The sequence below is a fragment of the Diplotaxodon limnothrissa genome, linkage group LG3, assembly GCF_057381915.1.
Source record: "Diplotaxodon limnothrissa isolate DT_005_m linkage group LG3, D_limnothrissa_male_GT1.1, whole genome shotgun sequence".
Lineage (NCBI taxonomy): Eukaryota > Metazoa > Chordata > Actinopteri > Cichliformes > Cichlidae > Diplotaxodon > Diplotaxodon limnothrissa.
Genome location: NC_140598.1, coordinates 33,192,163 through 33,209,862, shown reverse-complemented (window position 1 = coordinate 33,209,862; position 17,700 = coordinate 33,192,163). Strand labels below are relative to the sequence as shown.

At 39.1% G+C, this 17,700-nt stretch overlaps 1 pseudogene; it reads left to right on the top strand.

Annotated features, from left to right (window-relative positions):
- The first annotated feature begins 8,529 nt into the window (after positions 1–8,529).
- Positions 8,530–12,317, top strand: LOC146635447 (ladderlectin-like; annotated as a pseudogene).
- The last annotated feature ends 5,383 nt before the right edge of the window (positions 12,318–17,700 follow it).

Genomic DNA, 17,700 nt, shown 5'->3' with positions numbered 1-17,700 from the left:
GGCCATGCAGAGAGTCACAGTAACTTTGTTTAAGATAAACAGTTGGTTTTTATACACCACAGCGATAAAACAGTTCAACCTCAGATTTGAACACATTTAGATAAATTTGCAATCTTGGAATTTATGTAACTATAATGAACTTTAATTTCTTTAATTTTCTCTTAGGTTTTCCACACACATCTGTCCTCAATGTTTTCAAAGACCTAAGCATCAATTGGACGAACTTGGCCACAACAAGACTCTTTCCTAAGGTACAGTTTGGTGTTACTGTTTGGAACATTACCAAGGACAGTGGTCATTAACCCCTGAAATGTTGCAGGGGCATTTTTTCATCCCAAATACCAGTATAGTACAATACAGCTCCTTGTGAGCTCCTGTTTCTGAAATATATATTTTAACTATCCAGGCACATGTAATATCATGGCTCCAGTTCCTGGCTCCTATCTAGACTGGCAACATAATGACTATTTCTGGGTCCTCCCAAAAGAGGACTGAAGTAAGGCCAATTAGTGTTAATTCAAATTATGAAATAAATTAGTCAGCATTAAGCATTTGGCTTAATGCTTAACTGCATATTTACCTATCACAATGAATAGACATGTCTGCAACTACATAGGCAGGTTCAAGACAGTATGAACTGTTTGATTGCCTCATTGGCAACACTATTTCTACTACATTATTTTCACTTAGATTTCTGTTCCATTAAGTAGAAGATATATAGTTTGTTACTTTACCTGCATGCTAACTTGCAGTATCAGTATTTGGGCACATGATGGGGCCGTTGATGTTGCATGACTTTTTAATTTTGGGGGAAAAATATATTTCACCCTATTTTAGGGGAGCTTTAGGGTCCCTAATAGTATATCAATCATAAAATCTGACACCAGTGCAGTTTTCTTTAGAAAAGGTTTAAGTATTGCATTTTTAAAACACTGAGACAGAGGCAGTAGGCAATGAAAATTTTACAGTAACTGTAGACCAACAATCAGAGGTACATCTTTCACAAATCAGTGGAAGTGGTGTTGATTTGACAGGTGGAGGAATTCAGGTGGTATGTTATCTTGTGTAATTCTTTAACTGTGATCTCTTAAAATAAAAATTGAAAAAAACAACAAAAAACAGACAGCTCAGGGTTCAGTACAGGTAAAGGAATTTGTCGTTCTTTTTTTTGTATTTCTTCCATTTTTCCGCTTTCAAGAAATAGTTAAACCGTTCACATTTGTCAGTGGATGTTTCCTTTGGATTGCTGAAGGACTGATCACCAAGTTTATTTTCTAAAAAGATACCTTTGGGTTTTAGCAGTTTAAGATTAATTTAGGCCAATATCAGTTTTTTTTCTCCAAATCATCATAAGAGTTTTTATCATTAGAATAGAATAGAATAATCCTTTATTATCCCATGGATGAGAAATTTCGGTGTTACAGAGCTCTTACAGCAAGGGAAAATATAATATATAAGAGGAAGACACAAGGTGGTCCTATAAACATAAGCAGCCAAAGTTCATATATACAACTATATATGAACTCAATGTTTTTTCATGCAGTGGAGACAGTGCAACAGAAATAGTGAACACATCACAATAAAATCACCTTAAGGATCATTACACTGCCTCGCCAACAATAAGTTCTTGTCCTCGAGTGAAAACACACTCTCTGAGCTGGGGGTGTAGTCTGCGTTGGCTCTTAGGTCTCCTAAATCTCTGAGAGGTAGAAATAGCTATATGGATTAGAGGGGAAAACCTGAAGGAGGGGAAGGCAGCACCTGCTGGAAGTCCATCTGTAGAGGGGTATGGGGGCTTTGCACAAATGCTTCAAGGAAAGGAGGAAGAGAATGTCCTCTATAAGGGGCCATTCGGTCTCTGTGCAACACCACTTTCCACCTCTAGGAGGCAACTGCACCCTGTAAACCACTTCCCCAACTCATTCCAGGACACTGCAGGGCCCCATTGAGTGGCTATCCAGTTTAAAAAAAAAAAACATCCTTTTCCTCTCTTTGGACGCACACCAGCTCTCCATCATGGAAGGGCCTCCCCTTAGTAGTGTTGTTGGAATTTCTATTTTGGCGCAGTCCTGCCTTTGCCAGCTGCAGCTTCCTCGAGTAGTCCAGGCCTGGTGGTGCCTCCAGTGTGTCAGGGGGCTTGACGAAAGCCAGCCTGGCAGGGATACTCAGCTCTCTCCCTAAACAGGGCAGGTGTGCATTTGGTGGAGTCTTAGACTGCTGACCTGTAGGCCATGAGGGTGAAGGAAAGATGGAAGCCCCACTGGTGTTCTGAGGTAAGGATGGCTAGCTGCTTGGCCAGTGTCCTATTAAACCTCTCCACCAGGCGGTGTGCGTTACGTCCCGGTCTAGTTACCAGGACAGTCACCGGGACAGCAAGCTGCCCAGTGCACTGCCATGTTTGTTTACATCACGTGACGGGGTACCATGTGACGGGGTACCACGTGACATCAACTCCGTCCCGCTGGAAGTTCTAACATCTAGTTAAAGCTGGAGAGAATTCAGAGACCATTTCCTTCATTCTATGCAGGTGAACGTGGCTGACTGTCTCCTGAACCCTCTCTCTTAATCGTGTCCGGCAACATCATTGGGTCTTGTGTCTCCAACCAGCAAGTAATGTCACTAGCAATAGCTCTCTCGCTTTTTTAAAAATCTGACACCAGTGTAAGATTCGCATAGACTCTTAAGTGCCAGACGTTTTGCTCTTACCACGGTTTATTGAGAAGGTATTGTAATACACTGAAAAAAAGGTCATGTTGGATTTACTTGATTCAATAATGGACATTTGTTGCACACAAATGTTTTGCTTTGGCAGAAAATTAAACAACTGAGTTAAATCAACACAACTTTTTCATATTCAATAAACCTGTGCATTTTGTGTTCCTAAAACGCGATTGAAACATGTTCAGATGAAGTAAGTTGAGCTCTTGGAATATTTTAATCCTTCACAATTTTGTCATTTTATTTCAACACTATTCAATAACTTTTACCCCAATACTACTTGCTCACTTAAATACTACATGTTGTCTTCATATTACATAATGTTCAACAAAGTCTAGATCCTTGTTACCATAAAAATTGAATGGATTTACAATGACTACCATCCTCCGGGTTTCAGGAGGGCTGGGAAATAACAGGTTACGAGGCAGGGTACACCCTGGACACCTCACCAGTCTATCACATAGAAACAAACAACCATTTACACTTACATTCACAGGTAATTTAGAATCACCAGTTAACCCTAACTCTAATAACTGCATGACTTTTAACTGTGGGAGGAAACCAGAATACCCAGAGAGAAGCTGCTGCAAGCTAGCCAGAATGTGGATTTGAACCCAGGACCTTCTTACTGTGAAGCAACAGCACTAACCACCATGCCAACAATCTAGGAAACACAGGAAAACTAAGATTTCCTGTATTTGATGCAGAATTGTTTTGTTTTTGTCCTTGACAGGTTAATCCACAATAAATAGCAATAGCATGCACGTGGTGCGTGTGTAGTTCTCTGCCTCTCATAACTCCACTGATATTCCTGCAGTTTGAAATCTTGTGCGATCTTGTGAATTTCACGAGTTCAGCAACTAACCACTCTTACTAGATTGTATCAGGTCAGGTCGTCTCAACAAGAACAAATTAAGTGTTTGAATTCCATGCAAATCCTACATGATTTAATTAATTACGTTCATAGAAACATGAAATTATTGTGTTCAAATTACAAGTTAGACTTTTTTAATGTAACAACCACCCAATTTACTTTTTTTGGTATACCAAAAAAAGTAGAGGTGGCTGCTCGACTTGACTGAGATGGATGCCTTCCTGAAACCACGATCTAAAGAGCGCGAGTCTGAAACCCGTGCAGTGTCGCAGGATTTAACATTGCTATATTATTGACTTACTTCACTTGAACATGATATGAACAATTTAATCTACCCTCTCTGCATATCATGTAGTTTCTACACTATATAGTTACACTTAACTTTAAAGCATGAGGCAATTGTGTTAAATACACGCAAGATGCTTATGTAAATCCAAGAGCTGGCCAATCCCTTTTTTTCAGTGTAGGGCAGTTAATGCCATAGACAATAGTCCCAAACAACTCACTCTTCAACTCTCTCACTATGTGGGTATCCACCAACAATATTCCTAATATGCCAGTCCTGTCTCTTTTTTAGTGTTGTATTGGAAATAAAAACAATAATAAAACAAGATTCAGAGATGATCAGTAAAAATCAGCTACTTATGAGTGGTCCCCTATCAGTAAATCCTACATGGGTCATATAGGCATTTAAGTAATCTTTTAAGACTGGACCACCTGTTTCAGTTCAGAAAACAATGACCATGAATGTCTGATGCTTGGTGGATCTTTCATTTGTCTTGTGTTTTCTTAACCATACAACGAAAACAGATAACCAAGAAGAGGATGTCCAAGTCTAAATTGTAGATAAACTCATTATCACGGTTATTATCAGTATTAATCATCAGCCCTAGCTGTTACAGAAGTGACAGCTTTTGAAACAGTGTTTGAAGTTCAGACATTATTTCGCTTTATCTGAATTTCAAGACATATCAATGTTTACTAAAACCTCAATAACCTTGCTTCGTTTTTTAGACCATATTGATTATTTTGTATATTTGGGGTCACTTTGGGGTCAGGATACATAATTTCATTGAAAAGAATTATATTTAAGGTATTTTTACTAGAAGAGCATATTTAAGTCTGTGACCTGCACATAAACTCTTTATCATGCTATTATCAATTAGCCGGCAGCCTTAGTAGAATTCTGAAGAAGGAACGTCTTTCAAAGATAAAGTTCAAACATTATTTCACAAGACGTATAATTTAATCTTTAACTCACTATATTCAATTGTGTCCACCACGTGAACATATGTGAGTGCCTGATCAGCACTGAACTTTAAAATGGTAAACGGCCTGTATTTATATAGCACTTTACTAGTCCCTAAGGACCCCAAAGCGCTTTACATATCCAGTCATCCACCCATTCACACACTGGTGATGGCAAGCTACATTGTAGCCACAGCCACCCTGGGGCGCACTGACAGAGGCGAGGCTGCCGAACACTGGCGCCACCGGGCCCTCTGACCACCACCAGTAGGCAACGGGTGAAGTGTCTTGCCCAAGAACACAACGACCGAGACTGCCCAAGCCGGGGCTCGAACCGACAACCTTCCGATTACAAGGTGAACTCCCAACTCTTGAACCACGATCGCCCCTGAACTTTACTTTGTCCTTCATCCTTAAAAGCCTGAAACCAACAAAACATTTCCTTTCCTTCCACCCCTGCATAGTTACCAGCTGTCAGCTACCTAAAAAAGGATCCTGGTGTTATTTGTCTCTCAGAAACAGTTCATAACTTCAACTCATTCATGTCACCTAAAAGGTAAACCTGTTTCTCCATCACCTGTTAAGCTCTGATGATTCAGTAAGGACGTCTCCTGGTTTCATCTTCATGTTTCCCTCTCACCAGATAACCAAACCGACATCATGACCAGCAGCTTTACAGCTGTGGCTCCAGCAAACATCAGCTGATACTAGAAATTAATATTAAATAAATTCTAACAACAGCTGATCAAGCTTAATCGTGCTGCTGTTGTCTAGCGCGACACCAGCTGGTTTCCTCTTTCGGCGCAAAGTGAGCGATAAACAAACAAGAGAGCCGATCAGCTGATCATTGATCAGTTTTCATGATTGAAGCAGAAAACGGGAGAGGGAGGGGAGAATGAGAGAAGAAGAGGCAGCTGTGCAGCAAAGACACAGAATAACTCCAGCTTTGTGCCTTTTTCATTGTAGCTGAATTACGGGACAAACTGTTCCTTTTCACCTCAATAAGAAACGCGTAATATTTTCTCTGAATACCAGACGGGACGGTTGGCAACTCTAATAACTTATGAACAAAATAAAGTTCAACATCATTAACTTCATAGCACCACCCAGCTGTATAGAAACTCCGTCATGCTAGCTAGCACGCAGTACGGAAAAAGTCAGAATAACGAAAATAAACTCCACCTAAACTTGGTTCATATCTGACCCAGAGAGACTGCAGGTCATAACTTCTTACCTGAAGTTCAGTTCACACTCGGACCGGGGGCTGCCTCGGGTCTCTCCTCCCTCCTCCACCTGCTGGCCTCCACCACTTGCTAATGTTACTGAATCTGTGGAAGCTTCGCGATAGCCACCACACGAAGTAACGAGTAACGACCCTATCTAAATCCCAGTAACGACTAACGCGTTCCTGATTTTGGCATAATAACTAGTTACCGTGCTCGTTACCACATTAATAACGTAGTTACTGTAACGCGTTACTTAATAACGCGTTAGTCCCAACACTGATTATTTCACAAGCCTTGTGAATTTCAAAACACATCAGTGTTTGTTAAAACCTCACCAACCTTGCTAAAACATAAATATTTCCTGGTTCTGTTCAAACCGTTCTACAGCTCTTCTTCCATTTGACCTTTAGGTCAAAATCCCCAAACTATTTCATGTAGGAAAACACAAGCACCAAACTATACTTACATTTCCAGACCTAAGGGAAAATAAATAAAGAAAAATAAAATGAAACACATACATACACATTTATGAAAGCATCAAATTTAAAAATATTTAAAGGTCATTTTTTCTTTTAGAACATGTTGTTTTGTGTACAGTTTGGTCACGTAAGGATATGTAATCAACTTTTGTGTAAACAGGTTATATTTAAAGTATTTACTGTTCTCAAAAGTCAAACTAGGTTGAAAAAAAAGTGCACATCTAAGCCTGTGACTGGCAGATAAAGACATTATCATGGTATCATCAATTAGCCAACAGCCTTACTCATATTCTGAAGAAGGAAAATCTTTCAGAACTGAAGTTCAAACCTTATTTCACAAGATGTATGGTTTACTGCCTAACCCAGTATGCCCAATTGTGTCTACCATATGCAATATTTTTTAATTCCTGATCATTATTTAACTTTAATTTCTCCTTCATCGTTAAAACCCTGCAAAAATGAAAAACATAATTGTACAGCTTTAAAAAAAATAAACCAATTAAATTAAATTACATTAGTTAGAAAACTGTCTCATACTGCAATAAATTTAATGACATTTCTCTCATAAGAACTTGAGGTACAAAGTATTGATGGAGTTTATTTTTAAATAAAAGTAAAACTTAAAGAAAGACTGAAAATAACACTGATGAACAAGTATCTGTCAAGTGTTGCTGTGGGAGCTGATTATTGTGGACCCAAATCTGAAAGACCGGAGCATTCCCATTCCCAACATGTAACATACAGTGGGGCAAAAAAGTATTTAGTCAGCCACCGATTGTGCAAGTTCCTCCACCTAAAATGATGACAGAGGTCAGTAATTTGCACCAGAGGTACACTTCAACTGTGAGAGACAGAATGTGAAAAAAAAAAAATAATCCATGAATCCACATGGTAGGATTTGTAAAGAATTTATTCGTAAATCAGGGTGGAAAATAAGTATTCGGTCAATAACAAAAATACAACTCAATACTTTGTAACATAACCTTTGTTGGCAATAACAGAGGTCAAACGTTTACTATAGGTCTTTACCAGGTTTGCACACACAGTAGCTGGTATTTTGGCCCATTCCTCCATGCAGATCTTCTCGAGAGCAGTGATGTTTTGGGGCTGTCGCCGAGCAACACGGACTTTCAACTCCCGCCACAGATTTTCTATGGGGTTGAGGTCTGGAGACTGGCTAGGCCACTCCAGGACTTTCAAATGCTTCTTACGGAGCCACTCCTTTGTTGCCCGGGCGGTGTGTTTTGGATCATTGTCATGTTGGAAGACCCAGCCTCGTTTCATCTTCAAAGTTCTCACTGATGGAAGGAGGTTTTGGCTCAAAATCTCACGATACATGGCCCCATTCATTCTGTCCTTAACACGGATCAGTCGTCCTGTCCCCTTGGCAGAAAAACAGCCCCATAGCATGATGTTTCCACCCCCATGCTTCACAGTAGGTATGGTGTTCTTGGGATGCAACTCAGTATTCTTCTTCCTCCAAACACAACGAGTTGAGTTTATACCAAAAATTTCTACTTTGGTTTCATCTGACCACATGACATTCTCCCAATCCTCTGCTGTATCATCCATGTGCTCTCTGGCAAACTTCAGACGGGCCTGGACATGCACTGGCTTCAGCAGCGGAACACGTCTGGCACTGCGGGATTTGATTCCCTGCCGTTGTAGTGTGTTACTGATGGTGACCTTTGTTACTTTGGTCCCAGCTCTCTGCAGGTCATTCACCAGGTCCCCCCGTGTGGTTCTGGGATCTTTGCTCACCGTTCTCATGATCATTTTGACCCCACGGGATGAGATCTTGCGTGGAGCCCCAGATCGAGGGAGATTATCAGTGGTCTTGTATGTCTTCCATTTTCTGATGATTGCTCCCACAGTTGATTTTTTCACACCAAGCTGCTTGCCTATTGTAGATTCACTCTTCCCAGTCTGGTGCAGGTCTACAATACTTTTCCTGGTGTCCTTCGAAAGCTCTTTGGTCTTGGCCATGGCGGAGTTTGGAGCAGGGGCGGAGCCTGGGGGTGGCTTACTGGGCTTAAGCCCGGGTTGTTTTGTCAGAAGCCCGGGGTCTTTTGGAGTGTAATTTTTTTCATAGTTAGATGCCTGGCTGACAACTGTATAAAACAAAAAGTACACACAATATTCGAAGCACATAGTGCACACTGTGGGAATTTACGACTGTGCGTGAATCCCCCCTGATATTGGTATGATCTGAGCTCAGGCACTAAGCGACTGAGCGAGAGGGCGGGGCAGCTGCTGCCTGTGAGTGCGCTGTTGGAGAAACGGAGCCAGCCATACTAAGGAGAGCTTAAGTTTGAGCAGGTACCAAAGCAAATCATTCGTACCGTACAAATAATGTAAATATGACGGTGCATCACGAAAGATTGATATCAAACTGATCACTTGACCAATATTACGTTACTTGCTCTACAAGTGAATCAACAAATGGCGAAATGAAAAGCTGAACAAATGCTATTTTTTTTTTTATAGAGTCTTATCTTACGTGTGTTTATTTCATATTTTCAGTTCTTACCCTCCCCGACTAAATCCGTTTCAGTTATGTACTGAAATATAAGAATGGACATTAGAGGGCTCTTTCAAAGAAAAAAACTCAGGTAAATGTTATTTTATATATTATGCTTTGTATGTTGTTCAGTATATTTCTATGAAAAACAAGAGGGATTTCAGTACACAGCAGGATATTCACATTTGTAACCAGATATTTACACTTTAGGGAGAAAACATAAAACATTTTTACTGTACAACATCAATTTAGAGTAAACTTGTTTTGTTTTGGATAAATATTGAAATATCTTTTGAATTAGTTAAATGTCAGAATAAAGAGAGACAGACCTGCCTATTTATTATCACTTTCATCAAATGTAGGAGTACATATACACTAAGTTTATTGTTAATTAATAAGAAACTCCAGACGATTCCATTCTGAGCTGAAGAAGCTTCTGATTGGTTCGTAGAGTCCATGTGAGTAAACTGGTGGCACAGCTGTGGATGCATATAAGGCAAAACACAGAGCCTGTTTCTGTCACATGGGAAAATCAAGAGATGTCAACCAAAACACCAGAAAAAGAACTGTGGAGCTCCATAAGTGTGGCGCAATTTTGAATACAATTTGGTGCCATTTGCAATTAAGAAATACAGATAGTTTCTCTCTTTACTCTTAAAGTTAACAAATATGTTTTTTATATTTATCAATCTAAAAAAAATAAACATTTAGTCTGATTTGATGTTACAATTAAAAAAGTGTTTTTATCTGAAGAGTTTGTAAATATCTGGTTTCAACTGTATATTTGATGATTGTCAGCACAAAGAGGGAGAGAGAGGAACAGAGAGGGAGAGAGAGGAGAATGAGGACAGAACAGAGATGGAACAAGAGCAGGTGAGACACACATGTTAGTCAAATGGTTGTTTACCAAAAGTATCACCGTATCATAGGTACTCATGTATCTCGTACCTAGTGTTTCTTTTTAGGTTTGTTATTTTTCAAATTCTATATTTATTAAGTTATGCAGGCTTGTTTGTACAACAAGGCCAAATAATTATATAAACTTTTCTCAATCTAAATAGTGGACTTTGGTAGAATTAAAAAATAAGTGTAGTGCAGGTATATGATGATTTTTAGTGCTACTATCATCTAGTTCTGATTCTGGTTCTGTCTTGGTTAAATACCAAGTAGTCCTGATTTTGAACTGTTGTAGTCCTGTTTTAATTCTGGATCAGTTCTGGGTCTGGTTGAATTGGGGTTTAGTCCTCGTGTCTTGATACAGCCCCGACTTTGTTCTGCCTTGCTGCTTAATTAAAAAACTAGTTGATGGTGTCCTGCATATGTGATATATTTTTTCCTATATGAAGTCATTCTTTTTTTGAACAAAACTCAAAACAGAGCCTATTAATCTTTCAGTCATTTCTAAAATAATAATTCCACATGCATACTACCCTTTAGGGCTAAGCCCCGGGTGTTTCAAATGTCTGGCTCCGCCTCTGGTTTGGAGTCTGACTGTTTGAGGCTGTGGACAGGTGTCTTTTATACAGATGATGAGTTCAAACAGGTGCCATTCATACAGGTAACGAGTGGGGGACAGAAAAGCTTCTTACAGAAGACGTTACAGTTCTGTGAGAGCCAGAGATTTTCCTTGTTTGAGGTGACCAAATACTTATTTTCCACCCTGATTTACGAATAAATTCTTTACAAATCCTACCATGTGAATTCATGGATTTTTTTTTTCACATTCTGTCTCTCACAGTTGAAGTGTACCTCTGGTGCAAATTACTGACCTCTGTCATCATTTTAAGTGGGGGAACTTGCACAATCGGTGACTGACTAAATACTTTTTTGCCCCACTGTATGTGTGAACTAATCATACAAATAACAGTATGAATATAATTGTCAACTTTGACGGTTAAATGTTTTACTTTGTCCTGCTCTTCCAGAAGATGGTGGGACAGAGGCAAAGCCATCAGGTTGGTCAACATTTTCAGGATTTTCACTGAAATTAATCCCATTTCTGTGACGCATCACATCAATATCCTGCTTATGTGCAGTTAAATCTTCAGCACAAAGTTGTTTTGAGGCCCTGGAGAGAAAATATTTCCAGAAATGTTACATATAACCAATATGTTAAAATACACCAACAAATATGTACACTTTAAAATCCTTAATTACTTTTACTCAAGTATTATTTCCTTGTCATCAGAAGAACATCTTGTTGAGAAGAGATGGTATTGGTACAAGTATCGGGGTTGGTATAAGTATGGCAACAGATACTACCGCTATTTTCCCTATCGTTTGGATTGGGCTCATGCTCAGGTAAAAACAGTGATTTGGATTTTTTCATTTGTCCCATCTCTGTTAATTCCCTTTAATATTTTATAAAGTCCAGCTTGGTTAAATCGCTTTTTTTTTCTTTGAAATTTCTGGTGTCTGTTGATCTGCACTACAGAGACACTGTCAGTCTATGCATGCAAACCTGGCATCTGTACGCAACCTCAGAGAGTACCGGGTGATTCAAAGGGTCATATATCGTGCCACTCACAGTTACCCAATTACATGGCTTGGAGGCTCTGATGCTCAGAAGGTATATTACTGATCATGAAACAAAGGCTTGCATATCAAGCATTTTACTTTGATAATTTTCTATTTATGTACATAGTTTTAAATGCATTATTGTCCATTTTGTTCTGTTTTATAGGAGCATCATTGATTTTGGATCGATGGAACTCCTTTCGGTTTTACGTACTGGTGTCGCGGAGAGCCTAACAATGCTCGCCGCGGAGAGCCTAACAATGCTCGCCGCGGAGAGCCTAACAATGCTCGCCGCAGTGAGCACTGCATGCACATGAACTGGTCAAGTAAGTATATGAATAAAGTGTAATGCTGATGTTGGGGGTATCCAGACTTGTTTGGTGTGTCAAATACTTACACTGGTTGTTTCAGTTCAAAATAACAGTATCTTTCAGTTAATATTACATAACAAAACATTGTGGTATTTCATTAAATATGAATATATATGTATATATCAAATGATATCTATATATTTATGTATTTATATATGTTGTGAAACTATAGTCAAAAGGTGGTTTGCTGTCATAAAAAACGAAATCTTATCCTCAGTACAAATAAGTATGTGTTCATGTTATCATGATTTCACTTAATGTTGGTTTTTGGTGCTTAAAGGACACAAGTGCATGAACGATATCTACTGTCACTACCGATACCCATATGTCTGCGTCTGGAAAAGAAGATCATTCCTGGCATGATGGTATGGTTCACTGGACAAAGAAGCAAATGATCTCATATATCCCCCTTGAAAAATCCCATTTTACATCTTTACTTCTTTTTCTTTGCTGTAACGCTATATAAGGAACGACACGACAAGTGACATAAAGTGGTTTTCTCTTTCAACAGGAGCAAACTGAATGTGCAATGGAAAGAATGCTTTTAGTAAATCTTTATTCTCCAGAATGAACTTTTCTTTTTCGTCTTCATGATTAAAATCTCAAGCATTGAATCCAACTGGTCTGTGCGTGTGTTCCACATCTCACATATTTTGGGGTCTAATAACTAAAGTCTGAGACATCCACCTGCATCATTCCATTTAAGAGCAATCACGTCTTCGGCTCTGCTCATCTGCGTCTTATGTGCATGAAAGCTTTATGGTAGAAAATGTGAACATGCATAATGATTGCTGTGAAATTTTAGCTTCATATACACTCAGAAAAATAAAGGTGCCAACTGGAACCAAAAGTGATTCTTTAGACTGATGCCATAGAAGAACCTTTTTTGGTGCCACACTGCAAATTTCTTGTAGCTTAACAAGATTTATTGTCTTAAATTTAGCCAGATTATCTTGTCCATCTTGTTTTGAACATTACAAGCTAGTTTCCAGTCTCATGTGTTAGATGATTAGACTTGTTTCAAGTATATATTGCTTTTTTTCTTATTTATTCTGTAAATCCAAAAATGAACCATTTCACATTTATTTCAAGCAAAAATAGCTTTTAGAGTGTAAAACAAAAAATTATCTTAAAATAAGAAACATTCACCTTTTTCCTTGAAATAAGAAAGTCAATCATTGGAAGGTATATTTATACCTGAGACCTGTCACAGATGTATTTGTTACCATGTAAAATAAGCCACTTTACTCTAACGGCATGATGTATAGCATCTTCAATCACCAAAAACTCCATATTAGCAACCTCTGATACAGGACCTAGTCCTTTCTCATTTACAGATATTGGATGCTCAGTTCCTGCTTCACTTTGACAACACTCCAGCAGCTGATTGTGCTTTACAAGAGACTTGCACACATCCTTAAAGTTTAATTTGGCTGACCATTGTTTTAAAAAAAACAAACAAACAGTGTTTAGACTCAAATTTCATACACGTATGACAAATTACAGGTCCCAGGGCAATAATCTGAGAGGGAAGATGCAGCATGTAATCTTCTATCATTTGTTTAGTTTGGACACAGTTTGTAAAGACGCAACTGGGGCAAAAAGTATTTTAACAATTTCAATTAAATCAAAATAAACTGGATAAAGGGATTTTTCTCTACAACACTGTCCAATAAGAATGGCAAAATCTTGATCAATATAAGCATTTGTCCAGAGGACTGTTTTAATCTGTTGTCACTTGAAGCTAAAGTAGCATTAATTTTTTTTTATGAATTATAGAACATTTTTTGAGACATTTTATTAAATTCAATGAGTTTATATTCCAAAAATCTATTTTTCCCAAAGTCCGTTTTTGTTTCATAATGGGGTTTTTCATAATGGTGTATTTATTTCAGAAGGTCATTTAACAACTGAATTTCTTATTCCGGCAATCAGGGTCAGTGGGTGGGACCTGAACGCTCATTGGCTGCTGCTTAAACAGGTGCTTAAAATTAAAGTGTCTCAAAATGTTTCTATTGTTACAAAAAAGAATCGTAGTGAAATAAATATTTAATTAAATATTATAAAAATACACAATGTAAAATAAAAATTAAATGACACGTTTTAACACTTTGGTGTTCCATAGTCAAGTTTATATTAAAAAGTGAAATAATGTATTAGCACCAGAGCTGGGCAGTAACGCGTTACTGTAATCTGATTACTTTTGTCAGGTAACGAGTAAAGTAAGGGATTACTATTGCAAAAACGGTAATTAGATTACCGTTACTTTCCCGTAGGAACGCTGCGTTACTGCGTTACTAAAACCATGATTTTTTTTGCGAGAATGTCTCATGACAGTGACGTAAGCGAGTGCGACGTTTGTGACAACAGCTGTGTGCAGATCAACAATGTATAATATATCGAGTGCGGAGAGAGTATGAGCATGCAGCGTTTAAAGCGTGGAAGTACTGACCTTACTTTGGTGTCGAGCCAAACGGACTTTAACGTGTGTTTGAACGAGCTGACGGTTCACTCGTTAAGCCGAAAGAAAGATGCTTTAATCACATGAGTCACACATGTGTCCACTGTACCATCTGGGAACTCTTCTTGTTTTGTAATAACACAAACACTAAATCCTCCTTCTCTGGTGCTGTTTTGTAGCAGTGTATACACCTGAGACTGTCACCTGTCTGTCTGTCCTGCACTCTCTCTCTTTTTCTTTCTCTCTGATTGTGTAATAAAAGTATGAACATGTGTTTATAAGTTACACTTGTGTTTGAGTCCTGCAGCTTATCACACATTTGATTTCCATGTGTGACAACTGCAAGTGTCCAGAGTGAGGACAGACTGAGGGACTCACTACTTCACATCATCTGTGAGGCTTTGCACCCCTGATGATTCACCAGGACAAACTCAGCAGTGTGTGAGGAAGAGGAGGAGGAAGCTGACAGATGGAGAGAATAGACAGACTGTTCCCTGTTTGTGAAGGACTGCTAGGAAAGTTTAACATAACTAATTGTCTGTCCAGAATCAGTCTTATTAGGTAATGTTCAAATAATTTGATCATCCCAGTGTTTTCAGTGTGGGAGAAAGTACTCAGGGCCTTCAAGTTACACACTATGAAAGGCAGCAACAAGTTTAATGTTCAGAATAATAAAGTATGTATCAGCAGCAGAATGGAGCTAAAAATAAATGTTTGTTCCAGTTCTATGAAGCTTTGAGTATTTTGGATTAGTAGCACTGCTGTGTTTGTTGCATCATATTGCTGTAATTGTTTATATGCTTTATATATTCTGAGGTAAGTTGATCTATAGTGTTACATCATATTCTATAAGGATGTTATGTGTTTGTATACTTTCTGCCCAGTTTGACCCATTTAGCAGAAGTCAGCCTGTTTAAGGCTCTGATATCTATTCTGTATGACTTAAAGCAGTGATGACATGGTCTGAGTTTCTCACCCAATAAAGGAATATTTCATATATCAGTCTACTCTTCATTCTATCAGAAACAGTTATCACAGCTCGTACATTTTCTTTTTATACATATATGTAAGCAATGAGCCAAATTTAGTAATGCCAACATACTGAAGGAACAACATTTGTGTCACGATCCTGGGTCTTATGACCCAGTGTTTTGAGTTTAGTTTATTTGGATGTTTATATGATTAAGCTCATTAGGTTTTCTAGTTCATTTGTTATTAGTTTCCCCTTGTGTCTTCCAACCTCTGTTAAGACTCCCTTGCCCTTCATGTGTTAGATGTCTGTTATGTTGTCAAGTTCATGTAGTCATGTCTGCGTTTCATTATGTTTCCTATTTTATTCTCTAAGAGGTTCTGTGTTTTGTTTTACTCTTTCCCTCTGGCGTTGTTATGTCCACGTTGACCACAGTCTGTCAGACTCGGCCCCCACCTGTCCAGCACCATCACACTCAGCACCGGGTCTCCACAAGGATGTGTTTTGAGTCCCCTCCTGTTTACGCTCTACACATCCGACTGCTCCCCTACCCATCTCTCAAACACCATCATAAAGTTCGCGGATGACACCACAGTAGGGCTGAACGATTATGGAAAATAATCTAATTGCGATTTTTTTGCCCCAATATTGCGATTGCGATGCGATTATAAAATGAAAGTCAGTACAATGTGCAGATTGCAGAAATATACATAAAAAAAATCAGTGGCTTTACCACACTCAGTTTTTCGACATCTGTGAACTACTAGACAGTCATTCAATTAAAAAATAATATTAAATAAATAAAACTAATAAATAAAAAATACACACATCTTACTGATCTTTGCAGTCAGTAACATTACACATAAAGTGCAAACATAATAGCAATTGTATAAACACACACACAAACACGCCTTTAAAGTTTAAAGGCGTGAAATTGGACGGTCTAGCCTTCTGATTAGCGTCACCGCTGTCTCGGTGGAGTTTATTAAACTCGGCCGTCTGCTTCTTGCTATCTAAAATATAACAGGACACTGGTGTAAATTCTCGACTGTCTCATACTTCTGTTTAATAAGTTTTCTGTTTGACGTTTAGTCAGCTGTGTGAAAACCAAGGAGGAACCCACCCGGGGGATTAATAAAGTTTTATTTTATCTAATCTAATAACTTTAATCTCAGCCAAACCGATTTACTCACGAACAAACAAAACACTGAAAAAAGCCCAACAATAACATTTTTAGGTTGTCTAAGTGACATATATTACGTTTAACCCGAGCAGCGAAACTCCGCGGTGATCTGAAAATGATGTGCCGGGAGTTGTGCCGTTCTCGGCCGCATCAGTAACCCTCGAGCACTTTTGCAAATATGCGATATCTTGATAAACCGAGCAGATATTTGATGTTTACACAGCTACTTTCTCGCCTGAAAATATGTTAAAAGTTTATTTTGTGACCCAGAAAGATTAGTATGAGTAATTTTAAAACTTAGTAGCGGCCGCCATTGCTGGAAACTGGAGTTTGGCTGGGCCGCGCTATGAATTCTGGGATATGGTAGTAATTTGGACAGCCTTCGGCACGTCGCTGTGACGTAATCGGTCTACAAATGCGGCCTCAGGAGGATGCAGCCCATGAATTTGGACATGTCCAGAGTATAATCGCAGCCTTTGCGGTTAGAAAATTGCACTTGATCATGTCGCGATATTATCGCAAATGCGATATATCGTTGAGCCCTACACCACAGTGGTTGGACTCATCTCAAGGGGGGATGAGTCGGACTACAGAGATGAGGTCAACAGACTGACTGAGTGGTGTTCAGTTAACAACCTCCAACTGAAGACCACGAAAACTAAAGAACTTATCTTGGACTTCAGGAGGGGCAGAGCAGACCCGGTCCCACTTTACATTCACGGGAGCTGTGTGGAGAGGGTACGCTCCATGAGGTTTCTGGGCGTGCAGATATCTGATGACCTCTCCTGGACTGCAAATACTACAGCGGTGGTTAAAAAGGCCCAGCAGCGTCTCCACTTTCTGAGAGTGCTCAGGAGGAACAACCTGGAGGAGAGGCTGCTGGTGACATTTTACAGAGCCACCATAGAGAGCATCCTAACGTACGGCATAACAACATGGTATGCAGGGTGCTCAGCTGCAGACAGGAAAGTACTGCAGAGGGTCATCAACACAGCCCAGAAGATCACTGGCTGCTCTCTGCCCAGCCTGGAGGTCACTGCAATCTCTCGGTACCTCAGCAGAGCTGGCAATATCATCAAGGACCACTCTCACCCCAGCAACCAACTGTTTGAACTATTACCGTCAGGCCGAC